The sequence below is a fragment of the Pyxicephalus adspersus genome, chromosome 1 (genome assembly GCF_032062135.1).
Source record: "Pyxicephalus adspersus chromosome 1, UCB_Pads_2.0, whole genome shotgun sequence".
Taxonomy (NCBI): Eukaryota; Metazoa; Chordata; class Amphibia; order Anura; family Pyxicephalidae; genus Pyxicephalus; species Pyxicephalus adspersus.
In genome coordinates this window covers 34,128,103-34,149,641 of record NC_092858.1, presented here as the reverse complement: position 1 = coordinate 34,149,641, position 21,539 = coordinate 34,128,103, and positions in this window count along the sequence as shown.

Here is a 21,539-nt window from a genome sequence, read left to right as displayed (position 1 = left end):
AGTCTGTCATTTGCAATCCCTATTTAATGTACAGCGCTGCGTAATATGTTGGCGCTATATAAATCCTGTTTAATAATAATAATAATAATGATAAAAATGGTTGGGGTCTTAGAAGGCAGGGATCCTGGGCATGGTAAATATGGTGAATTGTGGCAAAAGGGATCCTCGGTGGTAGGGTTCCTCTTTATGTTGGTTCGATGGTTATGGCTCCTGAGGCAGTGGTAGGCGGCTAGGGGCCAAGGTGGTGCTTTCGAAGATAAATTTTGGAAAGGGGTACGGATTATGCCTTCTGAGACCTGCAGCCTGGTTGTTGAGGTGTAAAACAGGGATGTTGCAATGTTAATATAAAGGGGAGTTCATTTTGGTTTATGGTTAATATGCTTGTTTAAGGTAAATGTTGGTTATTTACTGTTTATTTATTATTTATATTTTATGGGTATTTATTTATGTGTTTGAACAAACAGCTGCTGGCCAGCCAATTTAAGTGCAGGTTGGTGTCTGCATATTTTTGGTGGGTTTTGGTTGGTAAGCAGGTTTGGGGGGGTGGGGGTAGACAATTTTGGTTAATGGGGAATGTTGGAAGGGCTGACAGGTCTGAATTACCCTGGTCAAGATAATTGCATACAATATAAGCACATATACATAATATGAGATTGCAGAAGAGGAAAATGTATATGGTTCAGGGACTCAAACAAATCAAAAGCGACTATATAGTGACGGAGTGGTAACTCACTGAAGAAGTCATATCTGTATCCTTTTTGCCAAATAATGAATGTTTCTTAGATTTTCAGCACTGTGCAATGCAATTAAAACATGATTGGATTATAGAGTTTCCTTTTTCTATTGCCATTCTATTTGCTGATGTGCAGGAACTTTTAGGAGGAACTGAACTCAAAAACTAGTCTTTCAATTATTAATCTATTGCCATTATATTTGCTGATGTGCAGGAACTTTTAGGAGGAACTAAACTCAGAAACTAGTCTTTCAATTATTAATCTATTCTTACTTACTTGCACTAAAATGTCAGTCTTCCCTTGTGACACCGGCTGGGTCAGCTTTTATCCATGAAAAATATAATGATTTATGAAATGTTTAGAAGTGGCCAGCTTGTGACTGGCAAGTTTGTTTTCTTCCTCTCCTGACCTTCTTCTCCACCCACTCCCCCTCCCTCACTAGCTGGAGCCCTCTGCACGGAAAGCTCACAAGTTGAGAAGAAGCAGGAAGCTGCTGCAGACTGAGCAGTCGCACTTGAGTGAAATAAGAGTCCCAGGCAAGGAAAGAAAAAAAATCTGCATAATTAGGGGAGTGGGAGTGGATTAGAAACACTCCCACCAAGATGGCAATTCCCAGATTGCAGTTCACTGCCTAGGCGATGGAGAGACCTGGGGGTGTAGCCAGATTTCGTTTTTTATGTTTAAAGGTCAAAGCAAGCTGAGAAAAATAAGAAAAAAGTATTCAGATGATTATAACTTAGGTTCATGTTATCCATAAGTCAAAGCTGATTTTGTGAGTATAGGTACACTTTAATAGGAAATAGTATTAAAAAGTATTTTAACAAACATCACTGCAGAAACATGTCGGTTTTCTACATATTGGTCAATGTCCATCTTTTTGAACGTTCATGTTAAATAATTTGTATAAATGATCTTGCACATCTGACTGATGGCTTTCTTACTTTCTGAAGGGAGAATGTTGCACCCTGATTTCCAATTTAAAAATGTATCAGATTAATTGACCTAGTGCAAAATTCACGGCATCTGTACCCAGCCTAAGGTTTACATGCAGTAAATCTAACAAATTGAATCTCTTCTGATGGACTCTAAATCAGGTGAGTCAAACTCTGGCCTGGGGGCCAAATCTGGCCCCCAGCATCCTTTTTTTTGCCCCCCCAAAGGAATCCTAAATATGAACTGCAGATGGCCCGCTGCTGCATTGAAATAGCCCCGCCACTACAACTCCCTCTCTGCCTATGCCTGACCGCGCATTGGAATGTTTTATAGATGCAAATAATGCATAGAATTTTAGTAGTGGCTCTATTTCAATGAAGAGGGGATTTCAGCGGCGGGCCACTCAAAGGATTTGGCTCTGCACTGGCCGCGTCTGGCATTTCCAGCACTCCCTCTAAGCTGTGCTTTTCCTTGCTACTCCAAGGCATGGACTTGAATAGTTGGATTTTCATAGAAGAATATTGGTATTATTATTGTTAGCCTGTGCAAAAAGGTTACCATTGAAATTAAACTCTGAAGGCTACAAATAGAGAAAGAGGTATAAGATTTTTTCTTAAATAAAATTAAAAAACAATTTCCCTATTATAAGCTTGTTCCAGATTGAATGTGAAGCAAAACCTCTTTGTTTCCATATGAAAAGGGTTTATTTCTAATGAAAAGGAAAAATTTCCTCAATTTTTTGAAATAAATTCAAAGGTTGGCCTGTGACTTTGTCCAAGTTTTTAATTGTGGCCCTCTGTGTATTTGAGTTTGACAGCCCTGCTCTAAATCATATGTAAAAATGATCTTGCACATCCAGCTAATGGCTTTCTGACTTTCTAAGTGTTTTAGGATACATGACAGATCAATTTCCATTTGGAAAATTGATTGTATTGGTGGATCGAGTACAAAATTCAAAGCAGATCTACCTATGTGTGTTCATGGTCCAAGTGCACAAAATCTAATGAATCCAATCTCCTGAGACATACATGATCAGAATAATTTGTGGTTGTTTATTAAAAAATGTACTGCTCTTTGATCTTATGCTTCATAGGGAATAAGGAAGAAGAATCAACTAAACCTGGCTGCTTAGCTGCAGAATGCCATCCCTATACTCTGAAAAGAAATCTGAATTCTATAAAATAGAATTACAGGAAAACTTTTAAACCTATTATAATACAGTATAATTTACACATCAGTTGTGGAGATTAAATAATAAATGCAACTGGATCTATACTTTAATACTTGTATATGCATTTTTAATGATATTTTCTAGTCTTTGCTATTTTACTATACCAATACAATGTATACACTGCTATAACAGCATTTTTTTCATGTCTTCTTTATTAAAAGTGATTTATTCCCAATAGCTGTGAGATTCCAGCTGGTGTTTTTCTCTGTTTGTAATTTGCTCCTGTTTAGAGTCTTAGTTCAATGAGAATTGTTTTATTGGTAATGAAAAACATGAAGTTGCTCGCAGAAGATCATTACATTGCCTGTGTGCTGGACTGAAATATTGACACATTATGGTGCAGGTTTATTGTTATGGAGGAATAAATGTTATGTTTTTCCTTCTGTGTCTCATGTAAGGAAGTAATGTGAGCAGTAAAGGCCTGTCACCGGCACAATTCTATAGGATCATTTCCATCTCCTGGCTGTTCAGCGAAGTGCACAGTAAACCCTCTAAAAGCCATGCAGAGACCTGTTCTTGTCATACCGGCTGAATAGATAAAATACAGCAGATTGCTCAACTGCTTACTTTGATTTTGACGTCAACATGTCAAGTCATCTGGTGCTGCAGACCTGCATGTCAGACATGTAAGATTTATTGTTGTCTATAGGGAAGGAAACGTGTTGACATTTACATGGCAAGCCATTTAGTCATATACAGATATGCCATTATCGTAAGCTTGATGAGGTTGTTCTAGTACTGAATGTGTTAGCATATTGCAACTCATATAGCTTGTCAAAACTGCTTATGAGGACTGGCTACAATTTACAAACTGACAATCTCAAAACTATAAAATTAACATGTATAGCTCAATGGAGTCATAAATGTAACACATACCTTATGGCAGGGGTATCAAGCTCAAAAACACAGAGGACCGAAATAAAAACTTGAAATTTATTGAAAAAATTGAGGAAGTTTACTATTTCCTCCATAACTAACAAAAACACACACACTTTAGGGTTGAAAATACGAATTCTATCTATCTATGCAGGCTGTGTGTTGTTCATCCTCTCACATCACAAGTTTGTCAGACACTGAATATTACACTATGCAGTCACTAATAGATTGAAACAAACAAAATGTCCCTGGTAGTAAGGCACCATTTGATCATTGCCTAGGCTTTGTGTCACATGATGGGTGTACAGGAATAATGTCTATGTGTTGCATGTGTTGAAAATGATGATGTGAGGTGGTATTGCGGGCCGGTGGGCCAGATGTAGTTCATTTTCAGAATTCTTTGGGGGCCAAAAAAAAGGACCTTGAGGGCCATATTTGCCCGTGGGCCAGAGATTGACACCCCTGCCTTATGAGGAGCACTCTGACTTTCTTTGTTTTAGCCATTCATTAATAAATGTAAAAGATGCATTTCTGAATTTAAAGTTGAACTCCAAAATTTAATCTTGCACAATTTTACAGGGTTCTTATCTGTACTAAAATTGCTTACTTGTAATATGCAGAAATGCAATGTTAGAAATTGCAGCTGGGGGATATTTGAATAATCTAACCACATTTCCTGCACTGGCCAACCTTTTCAGTCATTGATCTGGAGTTTGTTTTTTAAAACTTGGAGGCTTAGCGTTACATGTCGGCATTATTGCAGGAGTTTTCAAGCAAATGCAGTGTGTCTAAGAACTCTAACTTTTCTTCAAACTGACATCCACCCATCCAATCATTTTCCATTTTAATACCTCCTTCCAGGAACCAGTCCAATGCTTGCATCAGGCTCTTGGCCTCTTGAGAGGAGTACTGGGGCAGAGTACTGTGATGTTTTCAGGAAACCATATTTAGCACTTTACCAGACCCTTTCAAAAGCTATGATCTGCTTGGATTGCCCAGAGAAGAACTGAAACCCATGTGTCTGGGTTTAAAATAAGGTATGTCATGAAAACATTTTCATTTTTTTTAGATTTATTTAATATTCATTTAAATTTTTAAGATGGTACCTTGCTTGGTTTTGTGTCAGTTTGGCTGTTACCAGTAGGACGGTGTTAGCTGTGTGACCCTGAAACGAGCAGCATAAAAAAACATCTTGAACGGGTTTCCTATGAGTGGTTACCATGTCTGCTTTGTTACATGCATCCTAGGTGACATTCATTGGCACTTTCTCCAAAAGGAAAGAAGGAACTAAGAAGAACAAAATTAGCAGCTTAAAAGTCTCTTTACAATTCTCCATTCTGATGTCTGTGTATACCACCTGTATCAATTTATACTAAAAATTGTTTGCAGTTATTTATCTGGATTGCACTAAAGACTGTGTAATATTCTCTAACCATGGGTCTGATTTATTAAAGCTCTTCAAGGCTGGAGAAGAAACACTTTAATCAGCGAACATGGATGATTCAGCAAACCTGGAATGGATTTCCTAAAAGTCATTTGTTATGTGTTATGAAATGTTTTCAATCCTGGACCAGATCCATTCCATATTTTCTGGATTACCCAGGTTGACTGATGAAAATGTATCCTCTCCAGCCTTGGAGAGCTTTAATAAATCAGACCTAATGTCTCAGGCAGCAAGAATTTGTTACACACTTACATAAAGACAAAGCACCATCTTGTGGTATGACCTGAGTTTAAACCAAATTTTTTTTTACCTAATAGCAATTTCAGGTCAAAAATTTTGGTTTATACTTGAGTATACACTGTATATTTAATTTTATGTATGTATGTTTAGAAACTAGCGATGCAATATTGAAACTTGCATTGCATTTAACAAACCAGACATGTAAATTTGTGAAATAGGGACCCCCTAAAAATGTATGCTGCTTGTTCCAAGGTCATACAGCAGGCAATGTGCAACTTCTAAAAGTTGGCACGCTAACAAGCAACCAAGCAAATTACCCTCTTTTCAGGCAAGAGCAAAGCTCCTAAAAAGGACAAATCTGGCAATCTTGAGGCAAAGTTGTTTTATTGACATAAATATGAGGCAGGTAACAGGGGAAAAGCACAAACTTGGTGAAAGTACTTTTAGCCTATGAAGACGCTGAAGTGGGTGGTAACTGTATGTATAAAAGACCAGCAGCTGCCTATTAGATAGTTTATGTCAATGATCCTCAATGGTGTAGTTGAGTGGCCAAATAAGTTAAGTGTAAAACAACATACAAAGGATTTTGTTGCTTAGGTGACATTTGAAAAACCTTTTTCTTGCATAGAGGTGTAAAGAGAGATAGATAGTTAGATATATATTTATATAAATATATTTATATATATATAGATAGATAGATAGATAGATAGATAGATAGATCAATTAGGAAACAAGTGGCCCCTTATGAAAACAATTTGTTTCATTTTTAAAAATACAAGCCACGAAGCAGAAGTGTTTACATTTCATGATTCTGAACTCCCCATAGGCAATACATAAAGTGATGCTATGGGAAGATATTCACTATATTTCCAGATGACAGTTCTAAAGGTTCAGTTGCCATGGTAACCACTAAAATCTTCAGCAGTTGAATTTTTATATGAAAAATCCTCATTTTTATGTTCATCTTAGCTTCAAGGTATTACTCAATAGCTGTATATTAACATGTAGCAACAATTAAATATTTCTGTGTCACAATAGGAAATCAGTATGTAAATATAATATATGCAAAAATATACAAACTTAATTGTTTTGAACATTACCTTATAATTGCCTGCTGCTGGTGTGGTGGGGAGGGAGACTCAATTTGAGTTATATGCTGTCATGCCTGGTGATGGAGATTTTTTTGAAAGCTCGCTGCTCACCATCCAGTCATGCAAAGCAAGGTTGTTTTGACTTTCAGATCCTGAGTTGGGCTCTGGGCTTAACCACAGTCCCAATCACTTCCTTTCAAGTGAAGAGATGTATTGACCCTTTTGTTGCACACTGCTGCATGTGGCTGTGGCAAATCTTGGCATAGAGTGAAGCATGCAGTTGTTGCCCTAAGATCTGCATTGTGGCAATTTTTGTTGCCTGCAGTACAGTTTGCTTCTCCTGGCTACACAGCAGCAGTTTGCGCTGCACCCGGGAGCTGTCAGCCACGCAGCTTGACACTATAGGTTTGAAAGGGGCCTTAGTACAGTGGTCACCAACCTTTTGGAGCTCACGGACCACTAAATCCACCTGTTTTCTGGAAACAAGGCACATGCATGAGAAACAACTGTTGAGAGAATAAATTTATGACAGTTAAAAGTGATTTACTTCAATAGTAGCAGCTAAAGAAAGAAACACAAGAAAACAAAAGATAACAGGCAAGGGTCAGAAACATAAACACTGTGAAGCAGGCAGGTTTCTATACCAAAATCCAAACTAGAGTTTGAGGTAAACCAATGTAGTGGTTTTGGAGTTGGGAAGCCAAGCTAAATTCAAAGTTAAAAGCAAGCCAAGGTCATATATGCACAAAGAAATCAGAAACACTCGCAGGAGCACAGAATACCCCAAGGTAAGCATTATACAGTGTTGGTATTGCATTAGAAATTTGATCACGGTGACAAACAAGAAACCGACATGCTACACAAAAGTGATTGGGCTGGCTACATGCAATCCTAGGACCCCCAAAAGCTGGGTTGTCAGAGAAATGGCATCTAGTATGGTATTTCATTGAATATTTATTTATTATTGTTTAATTTATCATTTTTTGTTTTTTAATTTGTCTCTTTTACCTAACTTTATCATTTGGATTTTTTAAACAAATTTGAAAAAAAAAAAGGTTAAAAGTTTAACCTAACCTTTTAACCTAGAATGCGTCAACCTTTAGCTTTGCAGTCCTTTCCCTAATGTTAACACCACTATTTCCAGTATTTAAGGAAAGATATCTTTTGGGTGTATTATTTTAAATCATCTGAAATGTGTAAGGCGCCTCAAGGTCTCTTGCCACCCAGTTTATAGTTATTTTGCCATCAGATTTGAAATAATTGCTGCATAGTGATGGTTTTAATTACCTCAATAAGACTGATTGTTGTAGACACTTTGTCAGGTAAAGCAGTTGTAGAATTGTTCTCATATTATCCTATGACTATTTTTATTAATCTCAGTAAGCACTTACATTTTGCTCTATCAATCACACTGAACTGTTGGTTAGGCTGGATCTTTCAGAGTTTATCACACTGATATAAAATCACGTACCTACAAAATTATCACCATATATTCAAGGATACAGTGGTAAGAAATAATATTCATTTTTCTAAAACAAAAAAGTATAAAAAAAATTCTTACTATTATGTAATCCTTCATAAAATGTTTGAGATAAACCATGAAAACACTATATATGCTTTCATCACTTGTTTATACCAGAAGTTAAACTAAATCTGTCATCAGAGAAATATGAAGGCTGACATTAATGACAATCCTTTTAAAGATGCTACGTTGCTTGATTGACTTGATATATTGGAGGAACATAACAGCTACACAACAAAAATTCTAGAAGGAGGTCAACAATAACCACCTTTACACTTCTCTTATGGTATTCTTACAAGAGATGAGCACATTTAAAATACTCATCAGATTTACGATACCCTATTAGAAAGTCAAATAGGTGCTTGTACAGGAGTGCTGTATGTTCTCGCCATATTATTATGGTTATCCTCTGATTGTTCTGCTTTTCTAATACAATAAAAAATATTAATAGGCAATGTTAATTATTGGCCTATAAATGAAGCAGGATATATTAAGATGAATAAAGCACTCCAGTACACTGTGAGGACCATCTGAGGACTGCAGTAGAAAAAGTGTCACATTTCTTAATATTATGGCAAATCCCAAATACAAGCCGTTTAATATTCATTTTAGAATAGTGGTAAACCAGTCAATTCATTTCTTTAGGCTTTATGTATCCAACCATGTAGCCAACCATGTATCCTTAACTGCTGGTTAATTGCATAGATACATGCTAATGTTAGAGCCATTAATTACAAATTGCATACATGTGTCCCAAGCTGTCTGACTATCATTGTGCCCACCAAAAAGACAGGTTAAGGTGAACCAAGCTTAAAAGAATCAAACTTTCAATTTAACCTGTGCAAGCCTTCTAAAAAAAGAACTGTCTAAAAATGAGAAACACATATTTTTTAGATTTATTGTGATTTGTGATGAGAATTGGAAGTGTAGATTTTTTCTGCTTTAAGAGGGTCTACTGTGCTTTGCACTGATTAAGTGAAAAGTTTCCATTTACTATACCCATATCACACACCATGTCTGTTTAAAGTTTCTTGTTAAAGATGCCAAAAAGAGATGTTAGACCATTGATCTCAATAATCTGCAAAGTGTACTATGCAGACACAGGCCTTGCTGTATGAACTGAATTGATGTTGAAATCACTACTTCTATAGCCAGTTTTCAATTGTCTAATAAAAGAAAATATAATTGAATGTATTTAGGTATTAAGCATTTAGGTATTTATTTGTATTTATTAATACTAGCAATATACTGGAATAATTACATTTATCTTCATAAATGATTGTTATAATACAAAATGCAGTTACATTCAGTGTTGTCTGCAAAGCACATGAACACCCAAAGCCAACCTTACAATTACTGTGCAGTGCATAGATGTAGCAACCAATCAGATTCCTTATTTTGTACAGCAACAGATAAATTAACAGACAATTTAATATAATCTGACATTACCCGTGCCTCTTGTAGAAAATTACCAAACTTTATTCTCTTTAAAATATATATATAACTTTCTAAAAACATTCATAATGTTCATTTGTAGCAAGAGTAATGCAACATCAAGTGTCATATGATTCTCCATATACAATTCACATAATCATGGAGCAAATATTCACACAAATGAATCACAAAATATTGATTGCAAACACTCTTCACTTGATGTCTTTTGAGAATTTAGTCCTCTTCTTTAGGATGGAGGATTTTAAAACTTTGGTGGGTTGGGTTAGATACAAAGGAGTTTAGGTGTACAGGAATGCCACACAGGACTGAAACAAGCAAGCAGCAGAAACCTCACTGTATTCTTAGATGACACTGTTTTGTGCCACTCCTTCAAAAGACAAATTAAGTCAGAGATCAGAAGCCAAAATCAAGAACCAACCAAGAATACAATCCACATTAAACAGAGCCTAAATTCCATGTTACCTCCACTAAAGCTTGAAACAAATACATTAGTTTTTCTTGATGGAACAATTGTTGCAGCAAGACAAAGAGTAAGCTTTTGCACTCACAAAGAACTTAATTTTAGTTTGTGATATTGCTACATTTACTACCAAGAGAATCTGTCTGGAATGAAACAGGACTTGGCTGGGCAATGCGTGGAAAAGCCAATGAACCATTACTCTAGCAGACAGCTTATCCCTAAATATGATTATATATAACAAATATGGTATAGATGGTCCATACTGACAACTGGCTCCCAGCAGGGAGGTGTGGCAAATCTGTTGGTTAAGAATCACATCACTAACATGTCATCTACAACTTCCCACCAAAATAAATAAGAATTCTGGCATTAGTCTGAATCACCTTTTCTAAATATTTTACCTAAGGCACTGTATGTCCCAAAAGAGCAGGTGGATCATGTAAGATTTTCCAGTCTCCAAACCATTCATACACCTATGTACTATGACCATGCTATACAAAGGAACAATATTCAAATTTACTAACTTTTTAGCTTGAAATCGTTTGAATTGCCAGTGAGTTGCCAAACTGTTTATGTTTTCCCTGGCCCACCAAGACAATAGGAATGCTGTCAATGTTATCATTTACAAGTGTTATCAAGTGATAAGTCAGTGGATGAGACTGTGATAAGATCTTTAGTGAGTGTTGAAAAAAGGCAACAACCTAAAAGAAAAGAAGGAAGGATCCAAAATCATTGAGTACATCTACAAAAACCTTTAAAGGAAATGGACTTCGACATATTCCAGTCTGTCCAGGTATTATACAAGGGACATGCAAAGCTTTTCTCTACCAATCAGACCAGAGCACTAGAGTGTACAGGAAGATTTAAAAGCTCTCCAAGCCCTCATTCTTCCCCATCAATGTACTGGCCAAATCCGAATATTAAGGAATCAAGGAAATGATCCTTTGCATACCTTTGTCATGAAGAGAGACAGAGAGAGGGACTGGGGATAAAAATAGACTAAACACATTGTATTTTATGTTAAATATTTTTTCAAAGTGATTGGAAGTCAATAAAGCCAGGATGCTACATGATGTTTTACAGTATCTGTGGATGTGTAACCCCTGTTTTTCTTTACCTAATAGTGCAATAAATAGTAACAAGGACAGGTGACAACGCACAAATGGAAAGAGAGAAAGAATGAGCTGTAAGAGGCAGCATAAATACAGAATTCCTGGTGTAGTGAGTATGTGGTCAGTACTTAAAGACAGGACTTCTTTGATGACACATGGAAAGTCTAGTTAGACTCTGGTTAGATTGCCTTTGTTTTTTACATTACAGAAAAATAAAAATGGATGTTCTAATTTCTCGTTTAGTGTATTATTTAATAATGTTTTACGGGGAGGCTCTTTAGGCACCTTTGAGGCTGTAATCTTAATGATTCTGAAGCCTGATACTGACAACAATACTTGGTCAAACTACTGGCTGATTTCCCTACTCAGTCTTGATGCAAAACTTTTAGCTTCCATTCTAGTCACCCAGTTCAAAAGGGGCATTGATGCTCTCGTATTGACTGATCAGGTAGGCTTTTTGTCCCAAAGGCAGACAGGTGACAATATACAGGAGGGAAAGGGTAATTTGGCCCTCCTGTTGAGTCTGGACATCAAAAAAAGCTTTTGACTCCTTGCCCTGTCTTACTTTTTTGATAACCCGGTTGGGTTCTGTTGGTGGGTTGTTCATGACCTATATAGGATGCATACCTTAATTTCCATAGTTAAAGTACTTTCTTTTTTGCATTTTGAAAAATTTGTGATGCCCTCCTATCTGGGATCTTTCAATATTTACAAAATAATCATTTTGTGTTGACACAGATCCGCCATATGTATCCTCTGGGTAAGCTTTCTCTTTTGAAGCAGATCTCTTTACATGATCCTCAATCTTAAGGTATGATATCAACTATAAACCAACTCCTGGAAATTTTTCAAGAATTCGTGCATTAAAGTCTGAATTACCCTTCTCCTTTTTTTTGAAACTGGATTCCCAGAATGGCTTCCCAGGTGCCCATATAGGCAAATTTGCCAGAAGCCCCCTGTGCACACGCATGGAAGAAGTGATATATGGAGGAAATAAGACCTTTGGCATAAGGACTGGTGGCACAAATTCTTTTAAAAGAGGTGAGTGTAGTAAATTCGGACGATTGTTGAAGCAAAAGGACAAAATGCATTATCTGCAAGTATGCAAAAAAGGATGTTTGTGGGAGGTAACATTTGTCTTGTAATTCCTGAAAGGAGAGTAGTCTTTTCTCCACCGGGTGTAAAATATGCCTAATATGAAACAGCCTCCTTTCCCTCCACGGAAGCCACATATTTCTAGTTAAGCTATCGGGTAGCGAAGGGGTGTGTAAAATGGATGTAAGTATAGAGGCTTGGGAGGAGAGACCATACCAGTCTTATACGCTCTCAATATATTCCTCACAAACACCATCAGGGAAAGCAGGTCCCTGTCCGTTATTAACATGGAGGAGCTCCATATCATCACATCAGGGTGAAGTGGGGCAATCCAAGCTTCCACTTATTCTCTGCATACACTAGGGGAGGAGAACATAGTCCATAAGGGCAAGTAGCGAATGTGAGTTGCTACAAAATATTTAACCAGGTCTGGGGCCCCAAGACCCCTCAATTCCTTTGGTGTACAGACCACTGACCTGGCTAATCTGTGTGTTGCTTGTGTGCCCAAAAAAAATGCAACTTTTTCAAAGTCAGGACTAGTGTTGGTCGAATAGCTCATTCGATTCGACAGCTTTTCGGCCGAATATAGCAAAAAAAATTCGGGTGGTCGAATTCGAATTCGAATCCCATTAAAGTCAATGGGAGAAAAATTCGGGTTTGGTTTCAGCACTGTGTAGAGCTTCTACAGCCTCCAAACAGATGTAAAAAGATACATTATAAAAGGATACATGAAAAGATACATTGTAAAGAGATACATTGTAAAAGGATACATAAAAAGATACATTATAAAAAGATACATAACACTATTCCATCAACCTCTATTGCCCTCGTATTGGCTCCAGGATCAGGGGAGCAGAGCTGTCAGCATAAAGCTCCGCTGATTGCTCTGCTCCCTGAGGAAAGGGAAATTAAAGCTCCGCTGATTGCTCTGCTCCCTGAGGAAAGGGAAAGTAAAGCTCCGCTGATTGCTCTGCTCCCTGAGGAAAGGGAAAGCCTGAGCAGGATTGTCGAATGCAGCAAAATTCGGTTCGGGTATACCCGAATTCGAACAGCCATATTCGGGTCGAATATAGGGACAACCCGAATTCGAACATCAACACTAGTCAGGACCCAGACTGGGAGAGTTTTAAATAAATACAGAAGCTTGGGCAAGAGCATAATTTTCACAAACGCAATGCGACCTAAAAGTGACAGCGAGTGCCCTTTCCATTTATTCAAATAATTGTATATCTCCTGAAACAGTGGGGGGAAATTAATAGCGTACAGTTGGTTATAGGAAGCTGTGATCTTAGTTCCCAAGTAACTCAGAGAATGTTCCCGCCACATGAAGGAACTGAATCACCCTTCTTCCTAATGAAAAGGTATTGAAAAGGAAAAATATGGGTATGGTTGCCTTGTAGAAAGAAAAATGATTACCAATTAACATTATCTTTTATTTATAAAGTGCCAACATATTATGCAGTGCTGTACAACAAATAGGAACTGAAGATGACAAACCTGCGTACATAACAAGTACAAACTGTGACACAGGAAGAGAAGAGGACCCTGCCCAGTTCAGCTTATGTTGTAGAAAATTATGGTATAATTATTTACTTGTTGGAGCTCATATATGATTAAGCTGTTTTGATTGGTTCCAGAAACCAGTGCTGTTAATTAATCATTATTAATGTCTGTGGTGGTTTCAGAATAAAATCCTCTTGAAATTGAAGAGCAATTAGAAAACTATGTATGGAAATGGTGTGTAACAAATTGCAATCTATATGCCAAGTTATGCTGCAGTGTTAAAGTATGTTTCCACCAAAGCTGATTTAGATGCCCACAGCCAACTTGTGTGAAACTTTTTGTTCATAGAACTATTGTCAGGGAATACATGTTAATTTAGGCACCTGGTTTGCACATGTCCCTACCTGTGGCCTTGTGTTTATAGTTGTAGCTTGCCAATAATGTGTAAGTTTGTGTATGCACTTTATGTTGTAGTCCCTCCTCATGAATGCACTACCATGGTGAATCTTTCTGCTAAACAGCCTCTGCTCAACCCCTGAAGAAGCCAGTCGGGCGAAATGCATCGTGATTTGAGCCATGCTTTCTCTGACATATTTAGGGATTAACTTGTATAGCATAGGGTTGGACATCCCATGACATTAATGGGACAGACACAAATCTTGTAACCTAATGACTGCATACTACTTTGAATATACTGTTATCTTGATGTTTTTGCTTTATGATTATTTTATTTGTTGACTTGCCACAATGAAACCTCTACTCTCTTTCTTTCTTTGATTTTGCTGTACAGTTTTAGAGGGGGATGGCGACCCTTGTTAACAAACAGAGAGAGGGGATATCTATTATTACCTTATTCAATTGGTAAAGCAGCAAGCCTGGTATATTTGATTGAGGATTTCTATTACCTCTTTTGGGAAGCAATTCCATTATTAGGTTTAGCTCTGCTTTATGCCCAGCCAACAAATAGCAGAGATGGTCAAACTAACAATTTAAATATAAAAACTGGTCCAGAGGTAATGGGGTCATAAGGAGGCAGACTGGTTTTCACTTCAGTTACCCCATTTTTTTACCCCATACAGAGCACATTTCAGCTATGGATATATTGGTTTAGCCATCACTTATTAGTTATTTATTATTATTTATTTTACAATTATTTAGGATAAAGAATGATTTTTTTTTATTGGATAGAGAGGTACAAAATACTTACTTTCAATTTTATTGTCCTGTATTTTTTTCTAAGCAATCTACAACAAAAATGAAACAAAACAGAATAATTTTTTGTATCTACTCTTGAGGAATGCCAGCTAAGATATTGCTGAACTATATGGCCTAAATTTGTGGAAAACTAATTATCACACCAAAATAAGGTAGATGGTTGCATCATTACAAAGTTGTTGATATGTAGTTACCTGTTAAATGTTTTACCCATTCAACTAAAATAAAATTAAAAAAAATGTGGGGTCAGATACTTATGATGAATGAAAAGGCTTGGCTTGATATTGGCAATTTAATTCATACTAAAGGTATTCCGCAGCTTTGAGGTCAGTACTCTGGGCAGGGCACTTGAATTTCATCACACCAAACTGTTTAAACAACTTTATGAAGCTGGCTTTATGTTGAAATGGAAAAGCATTTTTCCCAAACTGTTGCCACAAGGCAGGGAGTACACAAATGTGTGAAATGTCACCATGTGCTATAACATTTACAGCTACCTTCACATAACCACCATTTCTATCAATGTACCTAGAAGGAGATTATATTTTATAACCACATAACAAAGCAATGCTTGCTTTATTAGTGGTTTCTCATGATTCTTGGTGAAACTGTACATTTTACACTGCCAGCTTGCTGAATTACAGATAGAAAACATGTGGCTATTAGTCCTACAGGAACATCTATGAGGGTATATTTATATTGGTATAGTAAGACTAGAGCTAACTGCGCCAATATAAATATACCCTCATAGATAAATATAAATCTACCCTCAAGAGATGGTACTGGGCAATATTATTATGTATTCTTATGAAGACAAAGTATTGATGCCAGGAATATCATGTTAGATAATCATTAGATCTACTTGTTATGGGCACCATTATAAAAATTAGGGCATAGTTAATGTGTAATATGTGCTACTTGGTCTAATAAATGGTAACTCAAATGATTTAAAAATGAGGTCAATTCACCAACCTCATAACACAATGGAAAGCCCCCTTTGTCAACAATGGTGTATTTCATGGAAACCCCACATTACATTTTAGTAGGAGGACATGCAGAAGCAAAACAGGTCCACTGGTGGTAGATCAATGAGGTTTAATAGGTGTCTGCCTTGTTGGGCATTTAGGCATAAGCTACATAAGTTTTAGCTTAGGGCTTCACAAAATTTCACAAGATTTTTTTATTTTGTGTTGCTATTTATTTTTTATGTGGCTTATGTGTCAATTTTATATGTGATTTTAAAATGGCTTATTATGTAATTAATTTAATATTTTGAACAATTTCAGATTTACAATGAAGAGAGCAACAAGTGGTCCTTTTGTCAACATTTTTGTCAATCCAATAGAAGATTTGTGGGGTGACCTGAAGAGAGCTGTGCACAGGAAATGCCCTCATAAAGACAGATTTGGAGCACTTTTACAAGGAAGATTGAGCAAATATTGTCAAGATGAGCCATTCTGATAGACTCCTACCCAAGATGACTGAATGCTGTAATTAAATCAAAAGGTGCTTCAATAAAGTATGTTTTTAAAAGTTGGAAACATTTTTAAATGATTTACTGTGGTCTAATTTTTATGTCAAATACAATACATCTAAATGTGTTAAAATATTCTAAAAATTGCATTTAAATATGTAATATATAATGCATTTGTTTGAAAAGTATTTGTATTTCTTCCTTTAAATTTGTCTTTTAGACTCACTATTAAATTATTGAAAGGCATAATTTGTGTTTTTATTTTTTGTGACTTCTCATTAAGGCTATGTTCACACTGGCCATGAGGTTGTGGTATGTTTACTGCTTCATACAGCCGGGGAACCACTGTCTCTGGGTAGACACTACAAGTAGCTTCTCCCAGCCTAGCTCCATAGAGAATGAACTGGGGCAGCAGTGAGCAGTACAGTACTGCTCACTGCCGCCAGCTGTAAAATGTGCAGACGTTGGTTCTTAAGGAACCAGTGGTGCTGAGTGCCGCCTTAGGAGGCCGAGCAGGATTGCTCCAACTCAGAAACAGGTCTGACCCTGCCCCTAGAACCATCTAAATGACTTATCACAGCTATAATCATAATACCTAAAAAAATTACCAATGGACTAAAAAAAACAGACTATAGTGAAAAGTTTAAATTAGAAACTGACAACAGTCCAGGCTTTGCCTATTCGGTGCTTTAGGAGACAACTTACAACCTAAATTTGAAAACAAACCTTGTCAATCCTAATAGTTGCTTCTATGCTGTGAGCAGCTTTTTCTGTGAATAGAAATAAAAGAAAACTTTTTATAGTTTCTTGTTAACTGTTCTTGTTCCTACACTGAAATTTTAGTAAACCTATGACAAAAAATGTGTGCAACATATGAAAACAGCATAATCATTTTCCTGTATTTATAATGCTGTATAGTTTTTTTGGTTTGTGTTTCATGATCTGCCAAGTGATGTTTGATAATCTTTCATAAAAATAATTCATCCAGTTCTTCCATTCTACAGTGTGTAGTGTAATTATTTGACCGTGAAAGGAAAAAATGATAAATGTTAAGAAATACATTATGAACTGTACACAGATCTGCATTCTTGTTTGGGATGCAATGCTGGATACGTTTTAGTAACTTGTTTAGCTACCAAAACCAGTAATAATTATTTCAGGTATTCTGAAGTTTGTGACATTTCTTGGCAAACTTCCCTCCTGTAACAAGTCTGAATAAAGGAAAACATTTGGTTTGATTTATTTAAAAAATTTAACCTTAATTAGCTGCCTTACTTGCCCCCGGGTGCCATTTTCTCCAACCCATCATCAATCCTGGGCTCACTTGCTGTCATAGACTCAGACAGCCGTACATATATTTATCTTGTCTCGACATTTTTCTCACTCTGCCCTTCCACACCCATCCAATGGGAGTTTCTCTTTCAACCTTCTTTGCTCGAACTTAAACTGAAACTTTTGCACAAGATTTTACAAGTTCCCAATTGTACAGAAAACTCCTCCTGAGTGCCAACATTGTACTAGCTGACAAAACATTTTTCACATTGCTACAACTAATGTAAATATGTTACATGATAATCGTAAAAGGTATAAAATGTCTCCTCTAAAGTGACTTCACAGAAGGAAATTGACTACGTAGACTCCCCACATTGGTTATGAATAATGGCCCTGGTGTAAAAAACATCAGCCCATAAAAGAACAAAAAAATACCCTTATAATGTTTTTTTAATCTAAAATTGTGTAGATGGTGTGTGCACATCTCGAACCATTTTGTCAAGGTTTAATCTTAGCTGGTTCTGGCAGGCAGCTTTTCAACAATTTCAGGTACATTTTTTTGCTAAGCTTTATGCCCATTCATTTCTATTGGCTTATCAGTATAATGAGAAGGCTCGTTCACCAGTAGGAATATGCAATAGACTCGAAGGGCTGGCAAGCTTTGACACTATTATGATTTACAGGAGTATTCAGAATTGCCCATGCCAGGAGGCTTTGGAAGGCTGCTGTGGGTATTTGAAGGCACCTCTAGGTTCTTTATAACCTCCTTCATACCCAGAAATGCCAGGTAGTGTTGTTGGCTTCAAAAGAAGAATCAGCTGGAAGCATTGGTGGTGGGGGTAGAGGCTTTGCACAAAGCCTGGCACTTTGTTCTGCACAGATAAAATGACAATGTCTCTTTAAGGCAGATTAATGTCTACATACATGACTGTTCCCTATACCCTAGCAAATCTTCACAGGTCCATTTTAAAATGTGCTCATCTCCAGCTTATTCTGCTTCTGCATCATGGTGATAATTTGAACATTTCCCCAGTAAATGAGAATGCATGCCTATTGCTAACACACCCATATACATTTATTTTGTAATGTGGATTTATGTCAGTGCAGCTGCATTTCCTTAATAATTGCCTTAAAATTGATGTTACAAAGAATGCTGAATTAGCTGTGTGGTAAGGAGTATTCATGTTGCCAGTTTTATATTCCTACTTATTCTTTCCAAACCTCTGTCTGAAGTCATTAGCTTGTTCTTTTTATTTTAATTATAACAAGCAATAAAAATCAAATAAATACTTGTAAACTACCATTTTAGTTATCCTGCTGAAAAGTAGCTTGGATGTTGGCTGTTTTGTGGGCTGTCACATCGATCCTGCAGAGCAACTTATCTTTATTCCAACAAAACAAAAGCTCTCACATTCCAGCTCTGCAAGATGTAATACCATTTCATCATTTCTTCCCAAGGCATAATAAATCTTCAGGTTTTGCATTTTTTACAGCCTCTTTAAAGGCTCATATAACAAAAAATGTAAAAAAAAAAACAATTTTTTTTACTATAATGTATTTGGTAAGAATGGATAGACCTGGTTGTGAAATGACCTCACATGAGTAGGCTAGAGAAGAATATGAAGGATATTGATTGAAATAAGAGACACATCAATTTATGTAACATAAATATCAGTAGGGAAAAATAGTGGTGTCTCCTCTCGATACCTCTCGATACCTGTCATCACTGTGACCATCTCTATCCTCAGGTTTGCTGGATCACCTAGGTTCTCCCATAATAGCTTTAATAAATCAGGCCTATTGTCCCTTCCCAACATCATGCAAGGACCCTTTTAGTACAGAGGTCGCTTCATAGTATAAGGGATAATTTTGGATTAAGCTGGATTGTTCTAGATTCTGTTTCTTACTAGGGAATAATGGTTGGCTACAGGGATGAGTGAGTTTTTAAAACTCGATCTCGCGGCAAATTCGCCCGTTCTTGTTTACCAAAATTGTATGCCAGAATGGCTGATGTAAATTCGCCGATCGAGCTCGAATTAAAAAAAAAAAAACACGGTTTCTCCATTGAGAGTTCTTCTGCAGTTCCACTGCGATCCCCAGGCACTAGAGGTTAATTAACCTCTAGTGCCCGGGGGATCGCAAATAGGAGGATTCCCAGGGAATCCTGAGAATCCTCCTGTTATAATTTCCTTGACCTTATGATGGTTTCGCGAAATCGGTTCACCTTCACACTGATCCCTAGTTGGCTTCCTGCTGTCTCAGGGGAGGACCCCAGCCTTAGCAAGGTAGAAACTAATCACTATCCAGTGACTATTATTAATATAGGATTATTATTATTATACAGTATTTATATAGCACCATCATATTATGCAGTGCTGTTCAAAGTTGATAGTCATGTCACTAGCTGTCCCTCAAAGGAGCTCACAACCTAATGTCCCTACCATAGTCATATGTCATTAATGTAGTCTAATGTCAAATTTTAGGGGGGAAGCTAATTAACCGCACTGCATGTTTTTGGGATGTGGGAAAAAACCCACACAGACACGGGGAGAACCTGCAAACTCCATGCAGATGATGGCCGAGATTCGAACCTGGGCCCTAGCGCAAGAGTGCAACCTCTGAGCCACGCGCTGCCCGTCAATGAGTCTGGTTTCCAGTGGCTAAAGACTTAATTGCAATGAGAGGAGCCAATGGCAGAATTACCCATAGAAAAGATACTTTAGGACAGAAGCCCATAGTGTTGTGTCTGTTTGGGGAGGGTCACTACGACTGAGAGATGCTTTTTGTGAGGATGATGAGCTCAGTGAGAATACTGGAGAGTAGGTATCTGGGCTGACTGATAATTACCTGGTAATGGAATTGAACTGCCTGTTCCTGACATTCTGAAGACATTCCTCTCTCCTACATGTTGAGTTACAAAAACCCCTAGACCAGGGGTCGGCAACCTGCGGCTCGTGAGCCACATGCTGCTCTTTAGATGTGAAGCTGCGGCTCTTTAGTTCAGTCTGTCGGAAGCTATTCTATCTCTCAGCCTGGCTTTTCACCACACCCCTCCCCCGTGACACTCGAGAGCTTCTACGAACTGAAGACAGTGAGGACCCGTGTCACGGGGGAGGGGTGTGGTGAAAAGCCAGGCTGAGAGATAGAATAGCTTCCGACAGACTGAACTAAAGAGCCGCAGCTTCACAAAAAGCCAGGCTGAGAGATAGAATCGGTGCCTAAAGGGATATTTCTACAATAAAATACAAAAGTGGGCAGTTTAGCAACAATACATGGAAAATCAAAATGTTTGTACCTGTTTCACCATTACAGAATTCTGAGGAAAATGAAATGTCATCTAATGTTATCCAAACTTTCTAAAACCATGCAAAGCCATCACTCCCATTGAATTTGTTTGCTCAATTGTTTGTTATTGAAGTACAAGTTAGTGTTGTAAGTAAATGTTTACTTGTTTTAATTTTTTACTTAAATAATAGGTAATTATCTAATAATGCCAATACTTATATATGAATAAATAGATATTTTTTCTTATGAATAAATAGATTAGTTTTTTTTATCAAAAAACTTTATTTATGCGAGTACTATTTATTGTTGGCAAGAAAAAATTTTGCGGCTCTTTAAAAACTTTGAAATTTTGTAAATTTTAATTTTTGGCTTTTTCGACTCAAAAGGTTGCTGACCCCTGCCCTGGACTAAAGGTTTGCAAGCCTTTATGATTATTTATGCCACACTACATGGAAAAGCCTAGAAAATGTATCCTGGGGGGTGAGTGCTACAATAATAATACTGTGCAGTCTTCCGAAGCCTAAAAAGACACCACTCCTGGACAACCATTATGAAGAATCCACCTTAGGCATGAACCACCAAATTACAATACAATGA